The 8,034-nt window shown below is 47.5% G+C and overlaps 1 pseudogene; it reads right to left on the reverse strand.

The window, feature by feature from the left end:
• Positions 1-730: 730 nt before the first annotated feature.
• On the reverse strand, positions 731-7,495 carry LOC127225286 (60S ribosomal protein L8-like; annotated as a pseudogene).
• Positions 7,496-8,034: the final 539 nt, after the last annotated feature.

An 8,034-nucleotide genomic window follows, 5' to 3' on the forward strand; every position in this document is an offset into this window, starting at 1 on the left:
AACTTAATTCCCAGTGTGAGGGTGTTGCCGGTGGGATCTTGCGATGTGGCCAAGGTGCCCTCCCCTTTGCACGGGTTCCTGAATCTTCTGTGGAAATGGGTTCATGGTGTGTGCTAACCCTTGAGCTCAGCTCCCTCTGCTTCTCTTTCTCATGCTCCCTGGGTCTGTCATCTCTGAAGTAAGAAAGCAGCTGTCCTCACATGTGGCTCTTTGATCTTGGTGCTCCCTGCCTGCAGGCTGTGAGCCAAACACACCTCCACAGTTAGACACTGCCATTCTGCAGTAGGCTGCCATAGCAGTATTGCCAGGACTAGGAGCTTAAATACAGAGCTCACTAGAATGACTCCTTATGCCTTAGTTTTGCTCACCTGTCCTGACTCTCACTCAGGAGTCTTGGAACAGGCTTCTTAGGGGGGGAAATGTAGCAAAACAGAACCCCATGCCTGGACTGCTGAGGTCTAAATACCTGAACTGCCAAGGACTGCTGGTAATACATGGTGTTGCTCTCAAGCTATTGAAAGCCTTCTGGACCCCAAGAACAGGAGCTCTGGGTTGAGGGATAGCCATTGGTAGAGTAACGGTGTCTTGTTCCAGACTCACATTCCTTCTTTTTCCAGCCCAGATAAGAGCTTGATGGTGGAGGGAGAATGGAGAAGGGATTCAGCTGAAGCTAGACTCCCACAGGGATACCTCATCCCTCACGCCTTGTTGGAGCCCAGGAGGTCCACAGTCAGCGGACTGAGAGTGAGAAGCGGCAGCATTGCACCTGGGAGGTGCCCTTTAGCCCAAGTTTGGGGTGTGGAGGGAGGCCACCACTAGATGGAGAACTATATGGGTGACACCATAGCACAGTCCTCCCTAGTGTGGGGGACAGGGACAGCTAGAGGAAGAGCCAAGCTCAGGCTTACCTGGGTGAACACAAGCCAGCGCCAGAGGCCAGTAGGGACAAGTGTGTCCTCACACACTGATGTAGGGTTCAGTCCCACATCTGCTCAGTCACATTAAAGCTGTGGTACTCAGTTCCCCCAAAGCAGACTCGATTTCTGGTTAAAACGGGAAGGTAAGCCTGGTAACGTTAGGAGACACCAATGTGGCCAAGCCCCTGGGGAGTGAGGGTCCCTTGGTTGGGCTTTAAATTCTCCCCGAGGTTTGGGTAGATGAGGAAAGTGGGCCATCATCCCCCAGTGCTAGTTGGTGCTCAGTGCATCACTTACAGGTGACACCGATGCAAACCGGGTTCTCTGGCTATTAGGTAATTCACTTCAGCATTCTGAACACTAGAAATTAAAGCACACATTAATGTGATTTTCCCACAATGCACCGGGATAGCTTACTCTGATGGGAGATGCCATTCTGTATATATGTTTCTCATACTGGTTAATGAATAAAGCACCGTTGGCCAATAGGAAAGGAAGATAGGAGGGACTAGGAGACAAGGAAGAAATAGGAAGAAGTAAGGAGGAGGAAAGATGGAGAGTCTGGAGAGAACAGGACGCCAGCCTGCTCTCCGGTAAGACCACATGGAAATATTAGATTAACAGAAATGGGTTAATACTTAAGACAGAGCTAGCCCTAGCCGATAAGAAACTAGTACCTGGCCAACAGCATTTATATAAAACACAGAGTCTCAGTGTGTTAATTGGGGCTGGCGTGGCGGCGGGGCAAGACCAATGGTGGCGGGCGGGAAAACCTTACTCGTTAGTGTACTCTCCTAGCCTTCAGGACTTGGCTCCCTCTCTTCCTCTTGCCTTGGTTCTTGGTCAGAGCTTCATCTTCCAGTGCGGTGCAAGGAGGGTATCTCAGGGCAGGCAGGCATTGGGGTCAGTTTTGAACCATACCTCTTACTGGCATGTATGGCTGTTCACATGTTGAATATGACCCAACATGACCTCTGTGGGTTCTCCTTACTGCTGGGAAGTCCACAGGATGTAGTTAATCTTATATGCTTTCCTTTCTTGCTTTGCTACATTTCTTCTAAAAGTTACTATGTTTTCTGTAGAACATTATTTTAAGACCAGTTACATTTGTTTATGCTGTGGAATGTTTGTATAACGATGCAAACTATTCCTTGCATTTTTTTATGTTGCATTTGTTTAACTCTGTGAAGATGTCTGTGTAAAACAACCGGTGAGTACAATAAAGAGATGAGCGGTCAATAGCAAGAGAAAGGATAGGAGGGTCTGGCTAATAGAGAGAATAAAGAGGAGGAGGAAAAGAGAGAAAAGAGATCAAGGAATGAGAAAAGGAGGAGAAGACGACACCGAGGCCAGCCACCCAACCACACAGCCAGCCACGGCGTAAGAGTGAAAGTAAGATACGCAGAAGTAAGGAAAGAAAAAGCCCAGAGGTAGATGAGATCATTTAAGTTACAGAAAGTTGGCTAGAAATAAGCCAAGCTAAGGACGGGCATTCATAAGCAAGAATAAGCCTCTCTGTGTGATTTATTTGGGAGCTTTGTGGCAAGCCCTCCAAAAGAGAAAAGAGTAATAAAACAACCACCAATGTTTTCCAGTTTTCTTTTGACAACTTTGTGAAACTCTCTCTCTCTCTCTCTCTCTCTCTCTCTCTCTCTCTCTCTCTCTGTATGTGTGTGTCTAAGTGTGTGCATGCACATGTGCACACATGCAAGCTGCATGCATGCACACCTCTGTACATAGCTGGAATGCACATGCAATGGGACCCACTTTGCACCCAGCAGGAGGATCTCTTCAAATACTGGAGGGCTTGCTAATGTGCTGGTGGTTTCCATCTCCAGAGGGATGCCCGAAGTATTCACCAGCAGGCCCCATACTCACGTCCAGCCGTTCCTGTACTTGTGGAACACACAACCAGACTTGTCAATTCTGCACCCACTTGACACCACACCAGTAACGGCTCTGTTGGTTGAGAAAATGACCTTGGATCCTGAAGGCAGCTTCATTAGGGTCTTCTTGGTCTCTGGGGTCATGGGCGATGGCTGCAGAATAGTTCCTAGAGGCTTGTACCCCTTGCCAAACTTTCCTTGGCTTCTCTTCCAAACAGCACACCATTGTACCCTCAGACATGGTGCTCGTGGGAAAAGCATGACTGGCATCAAGTGGGCCTTTTTGCTACTGTACACAAATTGCCTGGCGTGGGATCCTTCTGTGATGATGAACATCTCTGTCTGCTTCTTAAGTAGTGATGATGAAAGACCCCCTCCTCAAGGGACCACCATGACCAGGGTCATCAATGCTGTCCTTTACAGTGTACTTAATATAACCATGCTGCTCAGCGAAGTCCACGGCAGGCAAGCGGGTGCCCTTAGTCTTCCTGTGTCACATACCGACCCCAGGTGTCTTCCTCTGACCTCAGGTCATGTGGCCCATGGTGAGAGATCTGCTGGCAAGTTCGGCTGAAATGCTGCATCTTAATTCGTGATCCAGAGAGTTTGGCTGCCCAGTGAACTCTGCCTCTCCCCGACTCCCCCAAAGCTGGGTTTACAGAGCTCACCACTGTGCCTGTCTTCATGTGAGCGTTTGAGATGCTCCTGTGCACGTGGCAGGAACTTTACCAACGGAGCGGTCTCCCAGCTCCATTATGTGACTTTTTATCCCTTACGTTCATCAGTCTGGGCTTGTAGGCTTAACTCCTAAACCCGATATTATTGAATCTCTCCTATATTTGCTTGTTGCCAAGATAATGTGAGTTATAGGAAAATAAAGTCCCTTTCCTTGTGTGTGTGAGTTGGGATGATGGGACTCACACACCCTTCTCCACTCAGTGATTGGTGCTTGTCTTCTACAATGACACCCATGCTTGACATTTTGTGTACGGAATCCCTAGCTATTCCTCAGCCACACCTAATGGGCACTCACATAATTGGGGTGTGGCCACTTTATGGTGTCCCAGCTTGTGTAGGACAACTCAGCCTTGAGGGTTTGTGTCTGGCTGAGTCTACCATTGGGCCCTGCTGCATGGACTGTCCCTGCATCGCGCCCCTGATCAAAGGCTCCACAGCCAGAGCCCTGGGCCCTCTCACAGATGCAACCCTTCTTCCCCATATGCTACCCAGTCTAGGGTCCCTGGCTTTCATGGCCATCTTTCTGTTAATACTGTCCTTACTCCATTTATCATGTCCTGGAATATTCTCCAAGATGCTTTCAGGACTCCTCCCTGATTGTAAGACAACCCTATGACAAAAGACACTTCAGAAGCCAGTCCTGCCAAAGTCAGAAAATCTATGAAGGGGACATGCCTGCTGTGTTCCCTCTATCCCAGAAAAACCCCATCCCCTCCATGCACCCTTATTTGGAGACTCGGCTTTTCTCTTTCCCCTCTCCCCATGTCCCTCATAACGGGGCCAGGTCCCTTCCCCTCTACAGGATCCAGCAACAACCATAGCCTGCTTCCTGACTTCCTGCCCATGTAAGTTTTCTGGGGCCACGTTGAGCATTGTCAAACTCTTTGAAGTCTTGCCTGATTCCCCGGAATGTGGCAACTGATTATAACTTGTGTAAGTAAATTCACAGAGGTGCAGAAATTATAGCACTGACCCCAAATGCAGAGCATGGGACCAGGTCTCAGAGACACAGGGGGAATCTGCACAAGGCAGACTTTAGCCAAAGAAGTCAGAAGCAGTAGGGGCCTCAAGAGTCTCTTTACTAAATAGGAGCCCCACAGACACATTTTAACCTCTAGTGCAGGAGACTTCTCATATAAAGTTGTTAGTGGTCATGGTGGCACTGCCCTGGACCATCTGGGCGGGACCATGTGTTTTAAATCTAGAAGGAGGAGACAGCTAGTAATGAAGGCCAGCAGTAGGTGACATTCATGGAAGCAAAAGACTACATATGGTGGTGCTCTCCTTTAATCCCACCACTCGGGAGGCAGAGGCAGGAGGATCTCTGTGCATTCGAGGCCAGCCTGGTCTACAGAGTGAGTCCCAGGATAGCCAAGGCTACACAGAGAAACCCTGTCTCAAAAACAAACAAAACAAAACAAAACAAAAAACTGCAGAGATGAGAAAGGACACACCGGCCACGGAATGTGGGAGTTCATGACACTTATCACCTAGGAAAGAGTCCTTGCCCATGAGCTCATGTGGGAACCAGTCCTGGGTTTTAGTTTCTGGGCACTGGTTCCGATTTATGGCTCCCAACGCTAGAAGCAGGTGAATTGAATTGTTGGGTCTGGGGTGCTGAGACTGCGCTAGATTTTTATGGCAGAGACAGGGAGTGAGTACATTTACAGTCTCAGGGTTTTACTCTCTGAAACCCTGTTTGGAAGCCTTGTCCTTAGTGTGGAAGGAAACAGCAGGAGAGTGCAGAGAGCGAGTGAGTATTCAGGACCCACTGAGCTCTGACTGTATCCTACAGAACACGTGAGCTGGAACTTAATCACGGGCATTAAAGGTGAGAGCATTAGGGCTGGGAGTATGGCTCAGTCACTGCAGTGCTTGCCTTGCAATCATGAAGACTCAAGTTCAATCCTCAGCAACCCCATGAAAGGCTGTGTGCAGAGGCATGGACTTTTAACCCAGTCCAGGGGAGGCAGAGACTGGAGCATTATTGGGCTTGCTGGCCCGCTAGCTAGTCTAACATAATTAGGGAGCTCAATGTTCAGTCAGAGGCCATGTCTCAAAAACTACAGTGGACATCAAATGAGGAAAATGTCTGACAGTGACCTCTGGCTTCCACATACACACACCGAGGAACATACACACATGTGCCTGTGAACACACTGGTGCACACACACACACACACACACACACACACACACACACACACACACACCTTTAGAGGAGGATCAAAATGCATTTCTCTCTGTAGAGTCGATCTTCTCTTGTTTTTGTTTATTTGTTTATTTGTTTATTTGTTTATTTGTTTATTTGTGTGCGTGTGTATACCTGTATATATGGCATGCCTCAGTGCACACATGGAAGTCAGACGGTAACTTGTAGTAGCCAGTTGTCCCTTTCTGCCATACTGGTCCTGGGGATGGAGATGTCCTGGGGTGGGAAGCAGATGGTTTACCTGCTGAGTCATCTCACCAGCTCATAGAGAAAGTATCTTTAACTTTCCAGTCACCAGCCTTTTTCCTGTGGGAAATTTCACACAACTTCCAGGTAGATAAACTAGGTGTACAGATTGAAGATTTACTGATAATAAATGATAAGGAAATTTATTTTAAAACACCTCTTTAGCATACACATGAGGTCATCATTTATTAAAGATGAAAGCAGATTTGCATAGTGATGAGATGGATATGTTTCTCTATTTTTACCTAGAGATTGAATCTTGGCTGAATATTTAATCCTGCAGGTCACAGAGTATACCCACTCTTTTTTTTTTTTCTTAGAACTTACTGATGTTTTGGTTTTATAATCATCAATTCTGAGAATTCTGCTTTGCATAAGTACATAGTACAAAATGGCAGAAGTATGTTTAGAGCCACTTCGGAGATGGTTAGAAATTCTGTCCTAATCCCAAACCAAAATTTGTTTAATGATTTTTTAAAATGAAACTCAAGTTATTAACTCAAATAGAAATATTAAAGATCAAACATTCTAACAAGACGATACTCTGACTTGGTACTTAACTTCTCGAGGATAAAATATTGAATGTCTTCATGTTGCTATAGGAGCAGGAAGCCGGTATGTGCTGTTGATGATAAGCAACAGTCTGGAGTCTGAGCCCTGTTTGCTCAGTGTCTGTCTGCTGGGGGTGAGTGGTGTGCCTGCAGGCGCACGGAGAGGTCCCTGTCCTGTCTTCAGAACCAAAGCCAGCACCCACGGAAATTCTGATCAGTTCTGGGCTGTTCATATCCAGCGATCTTTTCCTGTTGACCATCTTTCCACGGCCCTTGCATTCATTCGGTCATGGCCCAACATTAAAAACGCTGGCCGCAGAGGAAGCAGGAACAGCCTCACCATGCCTGACCTGCTGCAAGTGTTCGTCTCCTCCCGCCCGATCGTGACACCGGTGTGACCCCATCATCATCTTCCACTCTCCCCACATCTACAGAGCCAAATTAAAGTCAAATATGAAACAGCTTTGAGTTTACTTAAGGATTTCTCCCTCTCGTTACTGAGGATTGTGGCAGCTGTGCTCTTGTGAGCCTGGTTCTCGAGGTGGATTGAAAGATCTGCCTGCCCTTTTTCATCTTTAGCTTTCGATGACGTCAGACTGTGTCGGTCGGGGAAATAAGATGTGAATGCAGTTTGGAATCTATGGGGTTGTTTTGGAGTTAGTGATCAGATGCCGGAGGCCTCTCTTAAACAACTCAGCGACACCAAGACATAACTGGAGTGTTTCTCTTGCATGTGTGTGAGCCCGTGTGAGTACTGGCACACTCACGCCTATGTGCCTGTGCCTATGGAGACCAGAGGACAGCCTTGACACTGCCCCTCAGGTGCCACCTGCTGTTTTCACAGGATCCCTCACTGGCTTGGAACTCACCAAGTACGATAGGCTGGCGGGTCAGAGGTCCACGGGATCCTGTCTCCTCCACCACTCCATCGAGGGCTTACCACCATGCTGGCACAATGTATGCATTCTGTGAATTGAACTCAGGTCCTCATGTTTTCGGAGGGTGCTTTACGGACTGAGCCTTCTCTCCTGGAACAGGAGTGTAGTTTTTAATGGCGGCCCAATGGTACCATCTGTAATCACTCAAACACCTGCTCACAGCTGAGTGAGTGACTAAAATGCTGCTAATTGTTTCTGCTGGCTGATCACAGGCATTCCCTTCCACCACCGTGAGAGAAAGAGCTTGCTGTGCATGGACTAACCACCCAAGGGCCTGATTTCACAGGCCATGCCCTGTCATCCTCCAGGCAGGAACCACACAGAGACCCAGAATTACAGAACTCAATCCACTATCTCATTTCTTCTTGAAGTTTGAGTCAAACATGATTTTTGAATGTGGTTTATTCAAGGGCTTGAATTCATCTCTTAAATAAATTGCTTTGCGTTTTCTGGAAAGTAGAGATGCTGGCTGCAATTGTACACAACCATTTAAATACAAGAATAAGGATTTTGTCTCTAGGGATGCTGCAGGGAAAGTTTCACTGCA

Source organism: Phodopus roborovskii, unplaced genomic scaffold (genome assembly GCF_943737965.1).
Source record: "Phodopus roborovskii unplaced genomic scaffold, PHOROB, whole genome shotgun sequence".
Classification (NCBI taxonomy): Eukaryota; Metazoa; Chordata; class Mammalia; order Rodentia; family Cricetidae; genus Phodopus; species Phodopus roborovskii.